This window comes from Amblyomma mixtum, chromosome 3 (assembly GCF_055824585.1).
Source record: "Amblyomma mixtum isolate Tamu chromosome 3, ASM5582458v1, whole genome shotgun sequence".
Classification (NCBI taxonomy): domain Eukaryota; kingdom Metazoa; phylum Arthropoda; class Arachnida; order Ixodida; family Ixodidae; genus Amblyomma; species Amblyomma mixtum.
Genome location: NC_143014.1, coordinates 416,026,006 through 416,050,818, shown reverse-complemented (window position 1 = coordinate 416,050,818; position 24,813 = coordinate 416,026,006). Strand labels below are relative to the sequence as shown.

The 24,813-nt window shown below is 46.5% G+C and overlaps 1 long non-coding RNA gene across 1 annotated transcript in view; it reads left to right on the top strand.

Moving 5' to 3' along the window:
* LOC149357748 (uncharacterized) overlaps positions 1-22,938 on the top strand; it is a 33,314-nt gene extending 10,376 nt beyond the window's left edge. The window contains exons 4-6 of the long non-coding RNA XR_016291885.1: positions 33-349; positions 16,763-16,883; positions 17,439-22,938. This is a non-coding gene — a long non-coding RNA (uncharacterized LOC149357748). The remainder of the gene's footprint in view (positions 1-32; positions 350-16,762; positions 16,884-17,438) is intronic.
* Positions 22,939-24,813: the final 1,875 nt, after the last annotated feature.

Below are 24,813 nucleotides of genomic sequence, written 5' to 3'. Positions count from 1 at the left end.
AAGTGACTCATCAGTGCCGCATGCCTTTGCAGAGTGATGCTACACAAGCTTTAGAGCCAACACAAGAGTCGCTCACCAGGCCTCAGAGGTGAACCTCCCAGTGAGCAGCTCCACTGATGTGTACTTGGAGCATCGTAGCGAGGCCGACCTTGCCGAAGTGTTGTTCACGTTGAAGGACATTGACGTGGTGACATACGAGAACAGTGCAGCTGCTGCCTGAACATTCACCCGTGGGGCAGCTGGAGTCGCCAAAAAGCAAGGAGCAGCTGTCACAGTCCACACATGACAACAGGGAGCGGCCAGCCTCTTCGCACCAGTCACGGTCATGAAAGCACGCACTATAAATGCAGTAAGTCTTCTAGTTGAATCGTCAAAACATTGAACTCAAGGCATCCACCCTGAAAAAGAGACCAAGGGGTGCTGAGGCCGATCTGGCTACAGCAACTTGAGTAGCAGAAGCAACAGCCAAGGTGACGCAAGCTGCTGCTGATACACTTGGCAAATATGCTGCCTTAGCACATCAACTTGGTTATGTAGCTGCTGGTACCAAGAATTTGCTGTACGCACATAAAGAGGTGGAGTGCTCAGACGAAAAGGTGCTGGACCTTGAGGGGAGGTGCCGGCCTTTGGAGCTCAAAAAGCTAGAGCACGACACCAACAGCAAAAAAAGAGGGAATGTGTGAATATGTGTAAATATAGTGTAAATAGTTGTGTAAAGTATCAATAGCAGTGTAGCATAGTAGTGCAGTGAAGTGGTGTTGTTCTACACACTGGTATACAGTGTGCCATAGTGTATCATGCCACCTTGCACATTGATGTGTGAATATTTCTTTGTATTCTGCCATATCTTTTACCCCATATCTTTTAGACCTCCACTATGGCACCTCTTCCCTCTTTCACTCCCTTCTTTACTTCTTCCCTTCCGGTGCAGTTAGGGTGTGCACCGAGAAATGTGTGACAGTTACTGCGTGATTTCCTTTCCTCAAAACTAATTCTGCTGCTGTCCTCTGAGGCGCTCCCAAGGACACCTCTTATTTTTCAAGTCTCCACACATACAACAAAGTGCCTGAGGGCTATTCCTCAGAGGGGATTCTTGCCAATTAAGTCGTTAAAGGTAAATACCAATGGTCGCAACTGTATCCTCTCACACTCCATGTTGAAGAAACTTCTTGCAAACAAGCCACAGTTGCAGTGGCTATTCGTAGCTGGATATGAAAGGCACATATGAAATCAAGAGTTCTACTCAGAAGCTGAATGAATTTTTTACCAACAATGACTGAGAATAATGAGCATGAAATGGTAGGCTGCATATCATGTGCTAGTTATCGTGTTGTTTGCACAACACTGCAGTCACTGTTTGCAACTTGTTTCCAGCTACCAAGCAGATGTGGCAAAATGCTGGAAGCTGACATGGTGCACAGAAAACACCATGCTGAATGACGTGGTTCTGAATGCAGTACCACCTACACAGCAACACAAAGTAATCAGTCACACACAAGGAATAAAAACATTAAAGCTGTAATTTAATTAACACTCACTGTTTGACAGAAGGCACACAGCCACGTGGTGCATCAATGTGGATAGAGGAAAACAATGTACACAAACGAGTACAGGATGGGGACACACACACGGCATATTGATAGAACTGCTAAAATTTTAAGAGGCATCAATCGGTGACTTATGTACTGCAGTTTCTGCTCTAGGGGGCTCAGTAGCGAAGCATTCACTATAATTTGATACTGCAAAATGCCAGCAGTGCCACCTTTGCTTTGCATTCTCAGAGTCATTGACCTTCATAGCAGCCTCACTCAGTTTAAGCTTCCCTCATCTGTACAGTCATAAGTGCCTACAGGACAGCCTCCTATTTTGTCGCACGCAGTAGTAGGTGCTAGTGCACTGCACAGGCTCAGGCCGGCCCAAAAGCCCAGGCCCGGCCGGGCTGGGACATGATTTGTTTTGCCGGGTCTGGGCCTGAAGTTGCGGGCCTGGGCCGGGCTTAAAGCTGCGGACCGAGTCGCGCTTTGGTTCATACAGAAACGGCTCGTGTCCGACTATTCATTCACTATTGCAGAGTGAAGTACACACCTGCGGCATTGGAGCAGCGATACGGATGAGCTATGGGTTATAGTACGCGCTGAGAAAAACCTAAGCTTTATTCATTGACTTAATTATTTGCTTATTTCCATGCCGTGGTGGCCTAGTGGTCAAGGCGCGTGATTACTGAGCCAGGGAACCACGGTTTGCTCCTAGCCTCGGCGGCCGCATTTCTGTTGAGACGGCAAGCATGGCAGACATGTATACTTTGTAGTATCATTGCTCGTTGAAAAATTCCATGTGGTCGAAATGGTCCGGAGCCCTCTGCTTCGGTTTCTCTCACAGCCTGACTGCCCTTGGGCCCTTAAGCCCCAAAAACATAGCTTTTATTTTATAGATATATTTTTCTCATGTGAGAAAATTCACAAACCAAAGTGCGTTTGCTTTTCTTTTTGATCTGCTGACTCGAACGTCTCCTAAATGAAATAGCGACAAAGGCTCGCGAGAGTTTGTAAATCTCATCTCATAACCACATCTATCTCTCCTCGCTTCTTCAGCCTGGTTGTCATGACAAGTGTTTTGCACTGTAAGTTATCACGTGGCTCGCGCGTTATCTTCTGCTCCACCAGTAAGAGCAAAATTCAGCCGGTCTAATTGGCCATTGATCGTTCGTCATCTTAAAACATACCTGTGCACTATCAGAAATGTAATCGGGAAGAACATATTAGTATAGGACGCTTAATTATAGTCATCAAACACATACCGGGAAATACTCAAGCTTTTTTCTTTTTGTTTCTGCTGAAAGGCGACCAGTTCAGCTATGAGTTTAACCTGTGAGATCGTGTTCACTAAAAAAATCTCATCCCATTGCTTGCTAGGCAGCTTTAATGTTTATACCTTGCGGGCGGCAAAATGTAACTGATTAAAATCATGGGGGAATGCAAAGTAGTCTATTACGCGCGTATGCAGCCCTTTTTATTTGGCTCTCGGAACTTCCGAGTTTAAATTTGCCCACCTACACGAGATCACTGTCCAAAAGACGGGCCTGGCGAGCACTACTCTTAATGACTTCCTTCTAGGTTAAAAAGAACCAACTTTATACAAGCCAAACTGCAGTTTCAGAACCTTTGTCGGCCAGTTCCTTATCGGTGTAGTAGCAGTCTACTTGCTCAGAGTGAGCAGTATACCTCACGCGTTACTGTGAAATGGGCCAGGCTGGGTTTCACTCCGGGATTCACGGGCCGGGCCGGGCTCAGGCTTCAGGTCTCGGGCTTGGGCCGGGTTCAGGCCTGAGATTGAGGCCCGTGCAGTGCTCTAGTAGGTGCCCTTGCCACAACATTGTGCTTGAAGTATAGATACAAGTGTTAAGCAATGTTGCTGAATGGGTAAAAAAAATTGAAGGCAGTTTGCATATGTACTGCAAGCACATCACTGAAGTGATCCAAGCCAAAAAGCGTTATGTACCAGTAATTAGCACAACATTGTACTGCGCATGTGAATGGCACACAAGCCATTCTTTAACAAGGCAATGCGTAGCGTGCTCTGAACAAAAGCTTTCAGTGTTGTCATTCATAGAAGCACTGCTGTTCAAATCTTGTTACCTTTCTTTTTTCTTAACATCACTACATTCGCAAGGATTGATACAGGAAGAGATGAAAAAGTAAACATCATATGTGTTGAAGAAACTGAGCTATGTTCAAGTACACTTTCAAGCTACAATGTCTTAATGAGACAAAAAAACTTTAGACCAGCACAGCAAAGTGTGCATGGCCAAATTGTGTGCAAGATGAAACTCCTGATTGTTAACTTTCATATTTTACCTCTCAAGTACTGTGCAGTATCGGTGATTCTTAGCCAAATTGATGTATCAGACATGACCAGTATGCTTTATTACTGGCCTAATCTTTGCTGCGGTCACTACCTGCCCTAGATAGACATATTCTCTTACTACTTCCAGCACCTCGCTACGAATTGCAAACTGTTGTTCCCTTGCTAGACTGTTGAACATTACTTTGGTTTTCTGCATGTTAATTTTTAACCCCACCGTTATGCTCTGTCTGTCTAACTCATTGATCATGCTTTGCTTTTCATGTCCTGAGTGACTTAGCAAAGCAATGTCATCGGCGGATTGCAAATTACTTAGGTATTCTCTATTAACTCTTATCCCCAACTGTTCCCATTTCAGGCTTTAGAATACCTCCTGTAAACAGGCAGTGAATAGATTGGTGAGATAGTGTCTCCCTGCCTGACACCTTTCCATATTGGAATTTTAGTGCTGACATTGTGGAGCGCTATGGTAGCTATGCAATTGTTATAAATATTTTCCTATATTTTCACATAACACTCCTCTACACCTTGATTCTCCAATGCCTACATGACAGCTGAGGTTTCCACTGAGTCAAACGCTTTCTCGTAATCAATGAAGGATATATATAGGGGTTGAGGTCGAGAGGGAAACAGCTAAAAGAATAAAAATAGGGTGGAGCACATATGGCAGGTTCTGTCAGATCATGAATGGCAATTTGCCAATATTCCTCAAGAGAAAAGTCTACAACAGCTGTCTCTTACTGGCACTCACCTATGGAGCAGAAATGTGGAGGCTAACAAAGAAGGCTCAGCTTAAGTTTAGGACAATGCAGTGAGTTATGGAAAGACAAATGATAAGTGTAATGTTAAGAGATCGGATGCAGGCGAAGTGGGTGAGGGAATAAATGCAGGTTAATGACATCCTAGTGAAAATCAAGAGGAAAAAATGGGCTTGGGCAGGACGTGTAATGCAAAGGCAAGATAACCGGTGGTCCTTAATGGTAACGGAGTGGATTCCAAGAGAAGGCAAACGTAGCAGGGGGCGGTAGAAAGTTAGGTGGGCGGATGAGATTAAGAAGTTTGTGGGGATACGGTGGCCGCAACTTGCGAAGGACAGGGTTAATTGGAGAGACATGGGAGAGGCCTTTGCCCTGCAGTGGGAGTAGTGAGGTTGATGATGATGATGATCTTTGCTGTATATTAACCAGCAGCATAAAGACAACACTGCACAGCTTTCAGCAGAGAAGGTATGAACATGAAATAGCAAGCAGAATAATATATCTGTGACAACCAGCCAGTCCCCTCAAGGATGATGCGACTGCAGCTATTTCGATTAATATCAATCCAACCAATTTTCAAACCGCTTTCAATAGTCCTTGGTCAATCAGCCCATTCTTCAACAACTGTAGTTCGTTTGAAAGTGTGCAACACTTCAGCTTATGCAGACGATTCTGTATTACAAGCATGATATGGAGACTCTTGTACAAGTATTGCTTACAATGAACTGCCTGCTCTGCGTAGCAGCATCACACCTTTGAAATTTTGTTTACTTGTAGGACAGTGCTCAAAATGACAATGTGAAACATTTTGGCATGCCTCTTGATAAGTATTCGCTTTATCTCTGCCCATCTGTAGGACATTGTACTGGTTGATTAACTGTAAATTATATTACTCATGATCCTTTCTTGCACATGTTATGCAATGACTGCAGTATTTTATTAGCTTTAAATTTTGTTTTCACATTTTCTGCACTCTTCTTTTTGTAACTGACTCTCAAAACACTGCTCCCCAAAGCAGAGTAGTCTGCCAGCAGTGTTTCCATGCTGACTAAATTCTGTGCCTCTCATGAAAAAGCTTCTCACTCTATCCGTACCTATGCATGCAGTCAACATCAAGACAAAGTCCACTAGAAAATCAGGCAACATTACAACATGCACACTGAAACAAGCTGTCCAGAACTCTATGCACACATTTCAGCAAGAAAACAAGGAGGCCGTGTGAAAACTTTCTATGTCCTCGTCTCAGCAATCCAAGGGACAAAGGCATCGAACTCTTAGAACACAAATTATGAAAAACACTGTGTAATGTTCCACAACTTTCCCATTAGGACATGAGAGTGCAAAATTGCCACACAGACGAGTAAGGGAACAGGGCGAGCGCTGTACTTTCAACAGGATTTATTCAAAGAAGAACGTTTATATAGCCTCTGCCCTTATCCATGTCCTTAATCGCAGTTAACAAACATTCAGAGATATGCATCAAGAAACAGCATTTCGCTCTGGCGAAGAACTACTGACGTGTCGCTGATGCAATTATCACTTTCCTTTTTTATATAGAAGGCTTCCACGAGCTCATGTTCTGTCCTATCACGGCTTTTCAATAGCACTTTACAATCCGATAGTCGAAGCTTGCAGGCTATATACGCTTCTCTTTCGAACCCGCCGCGGTGGCTCAGCGGCTATGGTGCTCGGCTGCTGACCCAAAAGACGCGGGTTCGATCCCGGCCGCGGCGGCTAGAATTTCTTTGGAGGAGAAATTCTAGAGGCCCGTGTACTGTGCGATGTCAGTGCACGTTAAAGAACCCCAGGTGGTCGAAATTTCCGGAGCCCTTCACTACGGCGTCTCTCATAGCCTTAGTCGCTTTGGGACGTTAAACCCCATAAACCAACCAAGCTTCTCTTTCGAGCAGGCTTGGCAGTGGTCTGGAAGATGGTCTTTATTGTTTAATGGATTCTTGTGTTCAAGCAGGCGCTCATTAACTCTTTCGTTACCACGCCACTGTGCTTCGATCACCGGTGATCGAAAAATTCGAAGCTCTACGGCAGCGCGACCGCGGCCGCTACGGACTTGCTGAGTCATTCGGTTTGTTGTTAACACATTAAACTTCAACTTCCTGTTTAGTTTATATTTTTGCCAAAAAGCAGCAATTTTTGAGACGCGCTTGAAGTTGGGTGTGCGGCGTCGGGCGCTCTGAACATGCCGTCATCATCGGGAATGGCGCTCGCTCGAAAAAACCCCGTTCCACTCAATTCCGCTGCGTTTGCACCACATATTTTTGATGTATCGATTAGCACGGACCCTGACGACGATGCTGTATCGTCAGGTATTGTTTCGAAGCCCAAACTGGGCAACGAGAGCCCAGAACGCTCGCCTGTGCATTCAGATTCCTCGTTCCGGTCTGTTTGTGCGAACCGAAGCTCCTCATTGTAGCCGTTACGGTGATGTGGCGCCATCTAAGTTGTTCTCCAGAGACTACAGTTTCGGTTTCTGCGTAGAGAGCAATTTTCCCACGACGCGCGAATTTTTGAAACGCCCTTGAAGCGGAGGGTACGGCGCGGACGCTCCGTGCATGGCGTCGGGCGCGCAGACGGCGCGCGCTCGGAAAAACCTTGCTGCGCGCAATTCTACTGCGTTGACTGCAATTATTATCTATGCTACGAGTAGTAGAGTCTCTTGTGACGATGTTGCATTGTCGGATTTTGGTTCAGACGCTGTAACTGCGCAAACCGATCCCGGAACGTTGGCCTGATAGTTTCGCTTTCTTTTTCCTGTCCGCTTGTGCGGGCGCATCTGGTTTGTTGTTTGGACGGTTAGTTCCATTTTCGGCCTAGTTCGTAATTTCCCCGCCAGTCGTGCATTTTTGAAGTGCCCTTGGAACATAGGCTTATTGCGACATAATACGCGATGAGGATGGCGTCGCGTCGAGGTCGGGCGCTTCACGCGCTCGGAAGAGTCCCGCTGCACGTGATTCTCCAGCCTCTGCAACTGATTTTCAAGATCCTCCGAGCAGCAGTGACTCCGACGAAGATGTTGTAACGTCGGATTTCGATTCTGCAGCTACATCGCAGCTATACTTATCGCATACTATATATCGCAATATCACACCTATACTTGTTGTGTTTTATATTTTTTTGAATTTTTGACGTAAATTAAATAAGTTTTGATTTGTATTTCTTAAGCCACGCTTACCAAGCTTTCATTTGGCGCATAACATTACACTTCCAATTTTTTTTTGTTGGACTGTAAAAATCATATAAAGGGCACTCTCAAACGAGCCTTTTCAAGAGGCATGAAGAAAAAAAATTCTAGCTCGAAAACTATTCAAGTTATAATTTTCAAACTTTAATGCCATGTTTTAGAAAGAATTTGAATTGTTTTGTAGATTCTAGAATTTTTTTAGTACAAGTGTTTGGAAAGTTATTGTCATATAAACACAAAACTTTTCTTCTTTTTTACTTTTTGTTGTGTTTACTGATTTTTTTCACAGCATTTCAAGCAGAATATGTGTTCAAATAAATTTCATTATAAAGCGCATTCTATCTGAATTATTGTTATGCATTTTATATAATTTTATCTATCACTTTTTCTAAAAAAAAATTTTGTCTGAGACATGTGAAAAACGCTCGTTTTTGCCGTGGTAAGGAAAGAGTTAAGACACCGTCCGGTCTGTCCAACGTACACCTTGCCGCATGTAAGCGGGAACTCATATACTACTCCTTTCTTGCAGCCAACATGTGGCGTTCGGTGTCTGGTGGTGTACTCTTGCACTTTTTCTCCCAATGCGTGAACACATTCCGGCAAGTTTTCGCGGCAGTAAAAATACCGCATCGATGCCGTACTTATTGGCCACCTTCTTGAGGTTATGAGAGGTGTGGTTAGTACGTAAGGTACAACTTCCAGCCTTGCCAGCTTTTTTTTCTTGAGGTCGATTCTTTTCCTTGCTGCCATTCAGCTTTTTCAGCAAGGACTGCGTCACGGAGAGAACCAGGGAAGCCGGGAAGCGTGCTTTCTGCAGCCTGGACACCTGAGATGCAAAGCTGGCATGCATGGCATGGTGGAAAGACTTTTTTAGTGCGAATGCTAAGCACTGGGAAGTGATAGCCCTCTTAACACTCTTAGAATGGTTCGAAAGAAAATCTTTCTTTGCACATGGACAGTATTGCCAGCAAACGTGTAAAGGGTGAAAGGTTAGGGTGAGATCTAAAAACTGTAATTGGTTATTACTGCTAGGCAGTTTGTGAGTGAAGGTGAGGCCCATATTGTTCCGACCAAACATACCTAAAACATCAGCTACTGCTTCGTCTAAACTAAAATTGCTATCTGCCAAAAGGACCAGGTAATCATCTACATATCTAAAAACGTGGACTATACAACCCGTGTCAAGTGCTTCACTCAAGGAGCGGTCAATTACAGATAAAACATATTACAAAGTACCGGGGCGACACATGAGCCAATACAAATGCCCTTTTTTTGTAGGTACGTTTGGTCATTAAAATCATTAAAAGTGACCTTGAGATAAAACTCACGTAATGACATGAAGGTATCCACATTCAAACTGGTAGCGTTTTGAAAAGCCGTGGCTCCACTTCTATCTATGCAGTTATACACTGCAGAAAAGAGATGTCGATGTGGAACAGAGTAGAAAAGATCTGCATCAATTGAATAACCAGACCTTATGTTCCTATTAGTCTGAGGGAAGGCCATCACGTCATCAGAGTTGTTAGCTGCGAAGGGGTCCTCTACTTCCAGAGTCTTCAGGTGCTTGAGCAAGAATTGTCTGATTTTCCGTTGCCATGTTTCCTTTTCACTTACTATAGTCCGGAAAGGTATTTCCCGCTTGTTTGTTTTCGCGGCGAAAAAAACCGAAAGGCTGTTCTTTTCAGATTTGTTGATGGCCCTGGCTAGTTGATGCAGTTGCAGTTCCTCATGAAAGGACACTGCATCTGTTTTCATTTGCGCCGTTTTCACTTTCATGCACCTGGAATTCTTCTTCACTGCCTCTATTGCCTTTTCAATGTAATAACCGGACGGTATTATAACAAAACTGCCTTCTTTGTCTGCCTGCACGAGCTGCAGATCATTCGCTCTAAAAAATGAAACGACCTTTGCCGTGGGATCAGCTCGATAGCTGGGAGGTTTTGGATCCCTGACAGACCTGTTCAGTCAGTGTCCAGGTCAGTCAGGGATCCAAACCCTCCCAGCTATCGAGCTGATCCCACGGCGAAGGTCGTTTCGTTTTAGAGCGCAGCTCTTAGGCGCCCATTTCTGCATTTCGCGGCATCGCCGTTGTCCTTTGTAACCAGGAGAGGGTAAAAGCACAAGCTCCTCCCCTCCCTAGCAAGAAAGAAAGAAAAAACAGCGCCGCGTGGACGGCTCTCACCAGCGCGCGTTGTAAAACGGGAGAGAAGGAACCCCTGAAGAGTGACTAGCCTTGCGTGTGTGGCTGCCCCTTCTCTCACCGCTCGCCGACGCAGTGCGCGGGTGGATTGCCATCGATTGTTCTAGACTGTCCGAGTCGTTTCTGCGCGGTGTTGACGAGAGGGCGTAGCTTTGCGTGCGCTAAGAGATGCCCTCCACCTCTTCACTCGCGCGACAGCGGCAGCGCCACGACAGAAAGTTTCAGATGCTCCTCGAAGCCACTCCTGACCTTTGACCAATGAACACGCGCTGCCAGTGCGAGAAGAAGGAGAAGGAGACTGCACAGGCGACACTGTGCATATGTGCATGCCTGCCTTTGCTCGAAGAACAGACAGACGTGGAGCGAGCCTATATAAGAAGGGCAATGACCGCCCGAGCCGCCGTTTAAGCTTTAGTGAACAAATTTTGAGAAAAGGAAATGCGCAGTATCTGTCTCCCAAAGCTGTGAAACCAATAGAGCGAGGGCTTGGAAAGCAGAGGGTAAAATTTGTAAATTGGTTTTTGAGGAAAGGAAATGAGCAGTATCTGTCTCACTCATCTCAGTGGACACCTGAATCAGAGGGAAGGCGCATAACTGCCCTCATGGAACTGTGGACACCTCAATCGTGTTTTAAGCTACGTGGCAGTAGTGACAGATGTGTGCTGCATGCTTTGGCATTGACAAAGTTGTGCCAGAAATGCTGCCACCTGCCAGGATGGGTGGCGACTTTAATATAGATATAAAGACAAGCGGGAATTTCTTAACACTTATGTGGGAGAACATCCCGTTCCTCTCTCGCTCGTAACGGCTCCCACAGCTGTGACAACCTCGCGAAATACTTGCGCAGACTTCGTCTTTGAGAACCAGGCATTGGTGCTGTAAGTCGAGCATATATCCATTTCTCCATCCACAAAGGTTCCTTTGTGACAATCAAGAACTGTTAGTGAAGTGTTTCTTGCAGAAGGAATATGTGGGAAAAATAAGTTGTCTGTAATTGTACATTCATGTTTTGCTCAAATTCTTTGCCTCAATCTGTTGAAAAGCTGAAACAGCTGATGAGCTGCACTCAAATTTCACATTAGGAAGTGATGTAATCGTCGGCAATGTTTTTAGAGCGAATGATCTGCAGCTCGTGCAGGCAGACAAAGAAGGCGGTGTTATAGTAATACCATCCGGTTATTACATCAAAAAGGCAATAGAAGCAGTGAAGAAGAATTTCAGGTCCGTGAAAGTGAAAACTGCGCAAATGAAAAAAGATGAAGTGTCATTTTGTGAGGAACTGCAACTGCATCAACTAGCCAGGGCCATCAATAAATCTGACAAGACACTTGGACTCACGTCCTCTAATAAAGCTCAATGTTCTGAGGCCTTGGACACAACCTTCCTCACAAAGGAAAGCGGTGAAAGTGCTCCTGAGATTCTTAAGGGACTCGAGGTTGTATTCCCGTCTATAATCTTTAAGTTTTCAGTGTGCGCCCTCTATCCCTGTGACATAGTGGTTGCTGGACACTTAGAAAACTGATTTCATTGCCGCTCTTTTTCCTTTTTTCCCCTTTGTTCCCCTCCCCAAGTGTAGGGTAGCCTACTGGGCATTGCCTGGTTAACCTCCCTGCCTTTCCGTTCATTTCTGTCTTGCTCTCTCTCACAAGAATAGCCTTTCGCTTTTTTTGCCGCGAAAACACACAAGCGGGAATTGCCTTTCCGGACTATAGTAAGCGAAAAGGGAACTTGGCAATGGCAGATCAGTCAATTTTTGCTCAAGCACCTGAAAACTCTGTAAGTAGAGGACCCCTTTGCAACTATGAACTCTGATGACGTGATAGCCTTCCTTTAGACTAATAGGTACATAAGGTCTGGTTTTTCAATTGATGTAGAAGATCTTTTCTACTTGGTTCCAAATCTCTTTTCTGCAGTGCATAAATGCATAGATAGAAGTGGAGCCATGGCTTTTCATAACGCTAACGGTTTGTATGTGCACACCTCCATGTCATTACTTGAGTTTTATCTCAAGGCCACTTTTATTGACTTTAATCACCAAACGTATCTACAAAAAAAGGGCATTTGTATTGGCTCATGTGTCGCCCCGGTACTTTGTAATATGTTTTATCTGTAATTGACTGCTCCTTGAGTGAAGGACTTGACATGGGTTGTATAGTCCACGTTTTTAGATATGTAGACGATTACCTGGTCCTTTTGGCAGGTAGCAATTTTAGTTTTGACAAAGCAGTAGCTGATGTTTTAGGTGCGTTTGGTCAGAACAACATGGGCCTCACCTAGACTCACAAACTGCCTAGCAGTAATAACCAATTACAGTTTTTAGATCTCACCCTAACCTTTCAGCCTTCACACGTTTGCTGGCAATACTGTCCATGTGCAGAGAAAGATTTGTTGCCTTTTCATTTGAACCATTTTATGACTGTTAAGAGGGTATCGCTTCCCAGTGCTTAGCATCCGCTCTAAGGAAATGCCATGCATGCCAGCTTTGCACCTCATGTTCTGTTCTGTTCGCTCGTTCTGTTCCCTTACTCGTCCATGTTGCCATTTTGCACTCTCATGTCTTTCATGAATACGCACCAACAAGCCCAGATGCAAGTACTTCTTCTCATTAAGTCCCCACACACCAGCACATACTAGTTATAAAGAGCGACCTCCCTTAAACTGTGTCATTCAAAGGCACAAATGTTGAATACACAGGTGTGCAAGTCCACAAATGATTATCACGTATGTGCGACATCTTCTGGAGCATGTTGAGAAATACACAGCAGTGGCACTCGATGAGGCTATCAATTTCAATCAATCATGATAAGCCGCCGCGGTGATACAGTGGTTATGGTGCTTGGCTGCTGACCCGAAAGACGCGGGTACGATCCCGGCCGCAGCGGTTGAATTTCTTTGGAGGAGAAATTCTAGAGGCTCGTGTACTGTGCGATGTCAGTGCATGTTAAAAAACCCCAGGTGGTCGAAATTTCCGGAGCCCTTCTCTACAGCATCTCTCATAGCCTGAGTCGCTTTGGGATGTTAAACCCCATAAACCAAACCAGTCATGATAATGTTTGTCTTCCTTCTTGAATACCTGTGTTGCACAAACAGCCCTGACAACCAAGCATTCATGGTACTTCCTGGAGATCAAGCATCATAGCTCTTGAAAAAAGGCTCATTGTTACTGATCAGCGTACATTGTTTTCTGCACTGCCATGCACCATACCACCAAATGCTAATTGTTTTGTAAGACTATAAAGACTGGAGGGAGAGGACACAGAATTTCACGGTGTGGCAAGCTTCAGTGCTTCCCCACTGCCTTTACAAGGATGCTGCTTGCATCAGCAAAACCAAGAAAAAACTGTAAGTAGTTGCATTGTCGCTCGCACGATCACAATAACAGAGTACAATAAAATGCTACACCGGCATCTCCTAAAACCTTGCAAACAGCGTCTACATCTCTCTTGCAGCGTTTTGCTGACAGCCAGTTCCCAATTAGCTGCTTGGCCCTCTGTATGTCATTTGCAGCATTCATCTCGTTGCAATGTACGAAAATCGCGGTGCTAAACGCAATCTGAACACATACATAAAAAAAATTTGCGAGCGCCAGTGTAGCCACCCAGGCTGAGAACTAAAATCCGCTTTCATAGCTTGCGCTATGGAAACAGTTGAAAGCAACAACATGAACATGCCACTGAAAGCAGCGACAAACACCAATATATCACAAACATCAACACCATAGGCTGCAAAAATATCGCCACTTTGCCAGCACACAAACGCGACACACATATGCATGCACACACACGTGCATGCATTGAACATCACAGCACACACATTTACAGTATTCTGTCAAACTCTTGGGCAGCCACCAGAGAGGCAGCATCCTCAGTGGGGCACATTTCTCTCTCATTTTCTTCTCTTCAGTGAGCATTCACGCATGACATTCTCAGCTGCATTCCTGCGGTGCAGGGGGGCTGAAATGCTTTCTTTGCTTGCAGCAAGCTGCGTTCTTCGACTGAAACGCTGCTGATCCAGGTCATGAGAGAGAAATAAACTTGAAGAATAAGGATGGGGTGGAGCTTATCTGGCAGGTTTTCTCAGATAGTGCGTGGTAGTTTACCAGTATCTCTCAAGAGAAAAGTATACAACAGCTGTATCTTACCGGTGCCTAGCCGCCGCGGTGGTTCAGCGGTTATGGTGCTCGGCTGCTGACCCAAAAGACGCGGGTTCGATCCCGGCCGCGGCGGCTAGAATTTCTTTGGAGGAGAAATTCTAGAGGCCCGTGTACTGTGCGATGTCAGTGCACGTTAAAGAACCCCAGGTGGTCGAAATTTCCGGAGCCCTCCACTACGGCGTCTCTCATAGCCTTAGTCGCTTTGGGACGTTAAACCCCATAAACCAAACCAAACCAAACCTTACCGGTGCCTACCTATGGTTCAGAAACGAGGAGGGTAGTGAAGAGGGTTCAGCTTAAGTTCAGGACAATGCAGCGAGCTGTGGAAAGAAAAATGGTAGGTGTAACGTTAAGAAATCGGAAGAGGGCAGAGTGGGTGAGAGAACAAATGCAGGATAATGACATCCTAGTTGAAACCAAGAGGAATAAATGGGCTTGGGCAGGGCATGTAATCCAAAGGCAAGACAACCGCTGGTCCTTAACAGGGTTCACCAGTGGCAGTGTCCATAGGAAATACATGGGAACTTTCAGAAGCTATACCGTGTCTAAACATGGCTCGATTTTCATGAGGTTTGTGGCAGCATTTTATTGTTTTGTGAATAGAGGAAATGTTGTAGGCAGATTTTATTGTTTCAGTTTCATTTTTTTACCAATTAGATGCAAAGTTCCAGAAAAATGGTGCTTTTAGATATGTCGAACTTTCATGTCATCTCAGGAAAAAACTAAGCCAAATATCAAAATTTCGTCCGCAACATTTCCTCCCTTTTTCTTTCTTGATTGTTAAGCCGCAATTTTTATCCATATCGAACCTAGTGTTTGCGTTTTACAGGCTCTGAAAGTTGTGTATGTATTTTCTGCGGAGATTTGAATTTCACGCTAAAATTTTACTAGTGCGACGTGGCTCCTCCTGGCGACAAAATATTTTGTCGCTACTGCACTCTACCACCAACTTCTTGCTTGTCTGTGTTTGTGCGCACACTTTTTCCTTAGAACCTGGACGAACCTCTTTTCTTTCCTTTTTTTCTTGCTTTGTCTGTATTTCGAAAGGATTTCTGCTTTTCTTTTTTTCTCGAGCTTGTGGTGCGAAACGGAAGCGGGATGCAAGGCCACACCCAAAAGCACCTCACCCCCCCCCCCCCCCCCACAGCACACACAGGCATTGTTCGCACCAAAACGCACGTGAGTCGAGTTATCCGGTCAAAAACCGGTTACTGGGTGCATGGAAACGCGCTGAGTCTTGTTCGGAGTCAAGGGGTCGGGACCAGTAAACTCCGCCACAAGGGGTAGGTTGACTCAACTCCACCCTGCCCCGATATGCTTGTAAACGCTGTCGAGCCGAAAAAACAGAAGGGAAAGGATAAATGCAAACTTGTTTTTCACTTGCGCCGTCGCACCTCCGAAGCAGCGGTGGTGTGCCTCAATCTTGGATGCTACCACTGATCGCTCACAATGCGGTGCTCGACGCTTGGTGTCGCTGCTGATGAACTGGTCTCGACTAGCTAAAATCGAGTTCATGTAAACACGCGTTGGTCGAGTTGGGTTGACTTCGCTCAGCCCGACGCCCGACTCAACCTGACGTTATTGGTTCATGTACACAGAGCTAAGCAAGGACTCACTTATGCAATGCCAAAGTTTGTGTTCAGTCACCATGCATAGCTACAGGACGCTCTCGGTGCTTTTGCAAACCACACTTCTCGTCCTTTTTAAGTTTCATCCAACTTTGATTTGCTTGGTGCTTGGTTGGTGCTGAGAAGCGGAAGATGGGTGTTCAGTGCTGGGAAGGCTCGTACGAGACTAGGCAAAGGCTGTCACTACAATCGAGGACATGCTTCTGTAGCTATGTAAGGAAGGCTACATGGGAAAGGGTAGAAAACCAGTCATGAGGCCTTGTGCTAGGAGCTCCTTTCTTTCCTTTTATTTGGAGACTGACTACATAGGTGTTCAACACAATGGAACCTTTTCCAGGTAATGTCCTGCGAATGCAACAAGCCTCTCTTCCGCCAATTTAACCGACCACACCTGTCTGCTCAGGTGAAACCAGTAACCGCACCCTACCATTGTAAAAGAATTTTCGCAGAAAAAACGGAGGGGAGCTTAGGCAACCCAAATCAGAAACGCTAAATTGGTGGGTTACTGGGAAATGGTTCATTGTCTGACCCCCACATCCTTCTTTGCTCAATGGCTTGAGAGGGGTAAACTTTTTTGTGCTTCGGTCCCCGGAACTTTGGCCGCATGCCTACAGAAAGTTCTGGGCTCTACTTTTTTTACGCGGAAGAACGAATACTTTCGTGTCGCGGTGTAGTTTACACACCTGGAGGGGGAATAGAACTTACCTCCTTTTTGGGGTACTCAGGTGCTGCCATCTATCGACAGAAAAAGTTCAAATCTGAGTTGCCTTGTAGCTGGTGAGCCCTCTTAAGGGTAATTGAGTGGATTCCAAGAGAAGACAAGCGTAGCATGGGGCAGATGAGATTATTGTGCGGATACGGTGGCTGTAGCTGGCAAAGGACAGCGTTAATAGGAGAGACATGAGAGAGGCCTTTGCCCTTCAGTGGGTGTAGTCAGGCTGATGGTGATATTTTTTTTTACAGGTCTGTTCCTGCCAGTGAAGATTTCGGCATACGAGAAATCTGTGTGGGATCCATCCATGACCCATTTGTGTGGAATCCCTCTTCATTCTCCTCTACGGTCCACAAGAAAATTGTCAAACTGGTGAGTACGTGCTAGGTGTGCTGTGGCAGGCATGAAGGGATAACGTGTTTACATGGAGTCAGATTGCATATGCCTAGTGAAGTCTGATTGCATTTATTTGTACTTTATTGAGCAAGAAATGACAGTGTAAATAGAACCTACATATCAAAATAGTGCAAATTAAACATGTCAGCAGTTTTCAGATGACAGCAGATATATGTGTGGGTGACACGCAGTGTTGTTCAGTGGCTGTGGTTTTCTTTTGCTAACCAGTGTCGTGGCAGCCTCAATTGGATCAGTGCAAAATGCAAAAGCATGCATATTCTTTAAGAGACTCAAGGTAGCTATAAATTATTAACCTTGTGCCCTCCCTTGCCATGTATCTTGTAGTTGTTTTCTTTACTACAGTACAAAAAGAATCTAATAATTATTTGGGCCCATAGTTTGGGTAATCTGCCATCATGTACCTATAGCTATTATGGAAACAGTTCATTTTGTCACTAATGATTGCTTTTGCAGTGAGTGTGTTCTACATTCGTACGTAAAGACAAGACTAGACTGTTGTTGAACTTGCAGCTTCAACGATTTCACTTATTTGGAAGCTGTGGTGGTGGCGCTGCTGCAGTGGCCGGTGCGGTGAAGATGACGGCGAGGAGTGTGGAGTGCGCGTGAGTGTGTTCGAACGCCGCGGTTGTGGCTGGGTTGGCTCTGGAGACCCGTGTGTGCGAGTGGGCTGTGCTGCAGTGATGTGACGGCTTCGGGCCGCCATCTCTCCTGGGCCATCCTTCAGTGACGCGTCGACATCGGTTCGCCGCCTTCGGGACCACCGCCTCGCTTGGGCGACCACTGACCAGTGTCGCCGGGCAGACCAGTGCCCGGACCAGCAACTCTGCCGTGTCCTCGAATTACGAGTGGCACTGGACATTTGTGGCCACGCAGGCTTTGGGCCATTCACTTGAATGCCGTCGTGTTCCGTATGAGCCTCACCTGCCTCTGTGTACACTCCTCGCGGTTTTGGTGTTGATGCGCAGCAACAGATAAAGGTGTCATAGCTAACGGGCCCTTTGGTGTCTTTTGACGGGCGCGGCGAACCACATTTGGCAAGCCTTTTCCCAGGATAGGTGCTTACGTGCAGCTGATGCACCCGTCAGGGAGGACATCATGGATCTTGAGAAGTTGTTGTTGGCAGGGAAGGAAATGGGCATGAGCAGGGCTACGTTAAAAGAGTGGGTTGACGGAGAACGTGTCCCGGAGAGGGACGAACGTGCCCGAGAGCGTGGGGACCGCGCTAAAGAGACTGAGCGACTCGCCCAAGAGTCGGAGCTGCACGCCAAAGGACATGAGAGGGAGCTCGCAAGAATTCAAGGCGAACAGCGGCTGCTGGAGTTGCGATTGCAATTGCTTGCCCGGAGCCAGGAAGCTCCGCCTACTTCAAGCGCGGACTCTCCCGACAGTGTGGCGCTTGGTGTATCGGGGACTGCGTCCAGCTCGCATAAGTTAATTCCACCTTTCAGCGAGGCACGAGACGATTTGGACGCGTACATACCACGGTTTGAACGTGTCGCGTTGCGCCATGAGTGGCCACGTGATAAATGGGCCCTTTCGCTCAGCCTCTGTCTTACGGGGGAGGCTCTAACTGTGCTCGGTCGGCTTGACCCCGTTGCTGCCCTGGACTACAGTCAGCTGAAGCAAGCGCTTTTACAGCGTTTTCGCTACACCGCGGAAGGATATCGCGAAAAATTCCGCAAAGCTAAGCCCGAAGATAACGAGTCAGGCCTTCAGTACGCAGCGCGGCTGTCGGGAGCGAAACTGTGTGACAATGCGCTTTCACAAGCTGCTGATCACTTCATGGAAGCTCAGAGTTTGACCAATTTAGGCAAAGATAAGATTCCTTAGGAGCCGACCGCTGCTCCTGTGGGGAAAGCAGAGTCGTCCCGGAAGGAGGGGAAGGCGGACCATCGCTGCTTCCTCTGCGGAAAGACAGGACACCGTGCCTCTGAGTGTTGGTCTCAGACGCGAAGTGTGCTGACTGGGACTTGCTGGAAATGTCAAAAGTCTGGCCATCGCGCAGACTTTTGTCCAAAGAAAGGAGGGGCACAAGGTGAAGCTTCCTACATGTTTGCTGCAGAGAATGGAAGAGAGCTAGATTAGAAGGTACAACCGGAAATGTGGTTATTCAGGATGGTGAACGCATCCTCATTGTCAATGCAACTGTAACCCGTCGGGCAAACAGGCAGGCTAGTGTGATGTCAGTCGCCAAAGGACTGCTGGAAAATCAGCCCGTTAGTGTGCTTCGGGACACTGGCTGCAACACAGTTGTTGTCCGACAATCCTTGGTTTCGGAGGCAAAGTTTACTGGATCAAAAAGTCCCGTATTCCTGCTTGACCGCACCATTCATTACCTGCCAGAAGCTACTGTCTTCCTGGACACACCCTTCTTCACCGACACAGTTCGAGCAAAATGCATGGCTGACCCTTTATACGATGTGGTTCTTGGGAACATCGAGGGTGTGTTGTCTCCCTACGACCGAAGACAGCCTGAGCTTCGCGGCCCTCCAAGCAAATCTCTGAGTGCAGAGCCTAAAGCTTCTGGGTGGAGCAGCAACTTTGTCGCTGCCGATTCGACTCCATCAGAACGTGGTGATTCACCGGAAGCGTGGACCAGGGAGCGAGGACTTTCCGTGTTTGGTCCTGAACCTGCACATTTGACAAATGATGTGGCAGGTTTGTCTTGCACCTACGAGACAGACCCGATGATAGCGGTTGCGCAGGCGAAACATCCAGCGTCTCATTTGCCAGTGGTAATGACGTCCGCTATAACCATAAGCCGCAGTCTGCTGCAAGAGTACCAGCGCAGCGACGAATCGCTACGCCCTTGCTTCGAAGCTGTCGGCACCACAGTTGTGACTAGAGCCCATGAGACACAATATTTCCTTACCGACGAAATCTTATTTCGTAAGCACACAAAAGATGCCGTTCCGGAAAGAACTTGAACAGCTCGTTGTTCTGCGACAGCTGCGAGAAACTGTGCTTAAGCTTGCACACGAAGGCATTTTGGCCAGTCACCAAGGTGTGATGAAAACGACGGACCGCATACTGGCCGAGTTTTATTGGCCCGGGGTCCAGTCAGAGGTGAGACGGTTCGTCAAGTCATGCGACATTTGTCAAAGAACGGTACCTCGGCACCTCGTGGGCCGAGCCCCCTTTGGAACTACCCCTATCATTGAAACCCCATTCACACGAGTTGCTGTTGACGTTGCTGGGCCACTGTCGCCCACATCTGAGAAAGGGAACCGGTATATCTTGACCATGGTGGACTTCGCTACAAGATATGCGGATGCTATCGCCTTGTGCTCTAGTGAAGCGAAACAGGTGGCCGAAGGACTGCTAGAAATGTATTCTAGAGTTGGGATACCTCGCGAAATAGTCACCGATCGTGGCTCCTACTTCATGTCTGCTGTCATGAAGGAATTCACAGCTCCTCTCAGTAAAAAAGCTGCCGACCACGCCCTACCACCCAATGGCGAATGGGTTAGTTGGACATTTCAGTGGCACGCTGAAACGCATGATAAGCCGCATGTGCCAAGAGCGACATAAGTGTTGGGACCGGTACTTGGGACCGTTGCTGTTTGCTTACAGGGAGCTACCGCAGAGCAGCACCAGCTTCGCGTCCTTTGAACTGTTATACGGAAGACACGTGCGAGGGCCGATGAGTGTGCTGAGAGATTTGTAGACTAACAGCCATTTGGATGAAGAAACCAAATCCACCTGTCAATACATGATGAAGCTTCGAGAACGCTTAGAGAACACCTGTGTTCTTGCCACACAGGAGTTGAAGAGGGCCAAACAGCTGCAGAAAGCATATTATGACAAGCGCGCTAGGAAGCGGCAGCTTTCCAAGGGTGACAAAGTTCTGGTACTGTTGCCCACTGACTCTAGCAAACTGATCATGGCGTGGAAAGGACCATTTGAGGTATTGGAGAGACGCAGTGACGTAGACTATGTTATTGATCTGGGTCACAGAGTCACACTCTTCCACATTAACATGTTGAAAAAATATGTGGAACGAACACCTTCTGTGCCGAATATAGCAGGCGCTGCCAGTGGCACTGAAGACAATGGGCAAGGCTTTACAGGAAATGTTCCATATTCCAAAGAGGCCGGTACTCCGGTGGAGCCTTCTATTATTGGAGTACGACTTCCACGTAGAGTACATAAGAGGTTCCGCAAACGTAGGAGCAGATTATATGAGCCCGCGGATTATTGTGGGGATTAGAGATGTCCTGACTTAGTTATTGCCTCTGTCTTCAAGCAAATGCGTGTACCCGGGCCTCTTTACGGGCACTGTTTTTTTGTATTACTTCGTGTGCTGTTGTCCGCTGTTGTCACATATTGTCTACTGTTTTATGAGTGCAAGTTGTCCGCGCTAACTTCGTATCTCCTCTGTATGACTATTTCCTTTTGTGTGACTACTTGTGCTGAGTGGCCATACTTGTGTACTGCTTCTGCTGTCCTGTGGTGTTGTGCACGCTGTGGTGTTGTGTTGCCCTTCTTCTCACGTTGTGTGCACCCCAACGTTGGGCGCATACAACTTTCTGGAACACGGGGGAAGTGTGGTGGTGGCGCTGCTGCAGTGGCCAGCGCGGTGAAGATGACGACAGCGAGGAGTGTGGAGTGCGCATGAGTGTGTTGAAACGCCGCGGTTGTGGCTGGGTCGGCTCCGGAGACCCGTGTGTGTGAGTGGGCTGTGCCGCAGTGATGTGACGGCTTCGGGCCGCCACCTCTCCTGGGCCATCCTTCAGCGACGCGTCGACATCGGTTCGCCGCCTTCGTGATCACCGCCTCGCTTGGGCGACCACTGACCAGTGTCACCGGGCAGACCAGCGCCCAGACTAGCGACTCTGCCGTGTCCTCGAATCGTGAGTAGCACTGGACATTTGTGGCCGCGCAGGCTTTGCCGTCGTGTCTTGAACGCCGTCGTGTTCCATATGAGCCCCGCCTGCCTCTGTGTACACTCCTCGCGGTTTTGGTGTTGATGCGCAGCAACATATAAGGGTGTCATAGCTAACGAGCCCTTTGGTGTCTTCTTTGACAGGCGCGGCGAACCACCACAGAAGCCCAATGTCTAGCTTGTTCGAAAATTTCAGTGCACAGCCTTGATTAACTTACAGATGATGGTGTGCATCTTGTGCAGAAGTGGTGCACTACTCTCACCATGGGGCCTCATGTGCTGGGGAGCCCGGCTGCCAGATTCGTCTTCGCTCACCTCTCAGGTCGACTTGTAAGCAGGCTGGGTGGCCACAGCAGGCTCCTCAACAATTACGTGAGGTGTCTGTAAAGGTGTCGAGTGCTGTATGGCATTGTCAAGAGTTCTCTTCAAAAATAAGCACAGCTTGCATTGTACAACACAACACATGCATCCACATTCAACTGCAGGATTGTGACACCACCGGTGAATGGTGATTTTGGCAGGAGTACCAACGTCTACAACAAAGAGGAGGACACAGCACCATTCAGTTTATACTTGGCAGAGACGAAGTGTGTGACCAGCTGCATGTGGGAATGTGTAGCCATGCCAGAAGCAATTTATGTACATTTTCCTTGCTTCATGCTTCATAGTATACTACAAGGAAGCTGTTAAGTGTTAATTTTGCTGCTGTTTTTTAAACGACGTTATTTTTGGCTTTAAATTTATTAGAAGTGTGCATGACAAAGGAGTTCATTTTTTTCTGGTGCTGCAGTTTTTCTTGAGACAGGAAATGTCTGTCCCTAGTGCTTTCATCCTATGATGAGCTGTGAAAATTAACTAAATGGTAAACACTGAATGGAATGTGCTTCCAGTGCATGTGGCATGTTCCAGCAGCAGTACTTTTGTTTCTTTACTGATCTAGATGTAATTCCACTGTTCCTCTTTTCTTTTCTTTCTGCCCATAATACCTATTTGCATTTGTATTGTTTTTATTTGTTAGTATTGTATAGCCTGGTGTTATCTGTTGCATTGTGAGGCCCGCTGCCCTGCTGTAATGCTTTGGCGCTGCAGGATGCAGTATAAATAAAATAAAATGCATTTCCTTGACGTGGTGCTTCCAACTGTGTTCTGCTTGTTAAGAACGAGTTGCACATACATAATGAAGACGGAAAGAGTGCGGTTTGCACTCTTTTCGTCTTCAACGTATTTCCTGTGTTCGTCTTTCATGCATGCACAACTCGTTCTTAGCAATAGCCATGCACCAACAGGCCCAAAAGTTCTTCCAACCTACATGTTTGCTTGTACACAATGCACATTTTATTTCCTGCCTCAGTGCAGCGTAAGACAGGATGGCCCCAAAATGTTTTACTTCTACCACTGGAGTGCTGATTGCACATGTGCTTCCCTGTGCTTCTCTGTTCGCTTTGGTGCTTGTGGAGAGCAAGCAGTTTTTAACGTGTGAAAGAAGCTCAGTGTACAAAGGACATGGTCAATGTGTCTGCAGTCATTTACCACATCTGTTCTTCAGGGTGCAGCCCACCTTGTGTGGCACTGTTTGTGCGATATGAGGTATGCAGCATGCTTTTTCATGTGTGCCCACAGAATGAAGGTAGCTTTGCCTTATTGGCGTTTGGTTGCCTGTGTGTGCTTGTTTTTGACTACTGCTTCACTGCTTAATATAGTTGTGCCGCTATCATTTTTTCCTGAAGGAAAAGTCAGGCAGTTGTTTCAAAGTCATTATCTCTGAGATGAAAATGCAAGGCCTGGGCATAGTAACCACAAGGGTACACATTCCCAACTTTTTCAGCTGAAATGGGTACCCCTAAAAAAGACTTGCAAATTCATTCATTTAGACATTAATTCAGCTGTAGGTAACTGAAATTATAAAACATCGAGCTGGACGCAGTTTGTTTAAACAATCAAGCTGTAAATTGCATTTTGCAGCTGGAACTGAACTGTTTCCAGCTGGATGATTTCCAGCTCTATAATGGAATATGAAATGGGATCTTTTTTTTCACCTGAGCTTTCAACTTTGTATGCATGCAGTGGAAGGTACTGCACACCTGTCCACCTAGTGGCACTGTGTTGAATACCACTTTCATTGACTCAGCCATTTGCACGTTGGTTCATGGAAGTTGGGTATGCTGTTCAGTGATTTTGAGGAAAATCCCAGACAACATGCTGCCATTTTTTAGTTTTTGCAAAGCTGACTGTTGGCTACTCCTCTTTACAAACTAGGCAATAATAATATGCTTGTACACCACTCAAACGTTTGTTAATGGTGGCTCTGTCGAAAAAAATTCGTCTTTGTACAGGAGGAATCTTGGTCAATGACTGTGTCACTAGCTAATGAATTAATTAGATTGCATATATTTGTTTCGGGATGCATGAAGAACACTGATTAAATTAAATTATTTCACCAATACTGCCTTCGATAAACTTTTGGCTATGGATGTAAACCACACCTCACGCCTCTTAGGTGCAGCAACTTGTTTTGTTCCAAAAAAAGTCTTGATAGACACCTTTAGCATAGCGTCCACACTACTATTACTGGAGTACTTGGAGCTCAGGCGCCGTCAATGCACATGTGCACGTCACCTTATGGGTGCCAGGTACCCGGCCGCTGCATCGACGCCTGGCGCGTCTGGACCAATCAGCGCGTGCTAATTACCAGTGGGCGGGCTCCCGGTAATGGTGCGCAGTATGCTGAAGGTGTGTAATGACTGTGATGTGTGCAGGGTTTCCATACCTTTATTCTCTGGTTGCAGATCTGGCCCAGTCACTTCTAAACACTAGCAGAGTTGCCATCATATTCCCTACAGTGCTCATATTAGCTGCCGGTATCACATTTTTTTTTTGTTTTTGTGACAGTGAAAAGAAAAATGCCTATTTGTCACCTGTGTTGCTTTGCTAGTTTTGGTTGAGTTTGAAAATAAAATTGCCTGCACGGGAGTAAAAAAAGTAGATTTTCAAGGGGCCTAA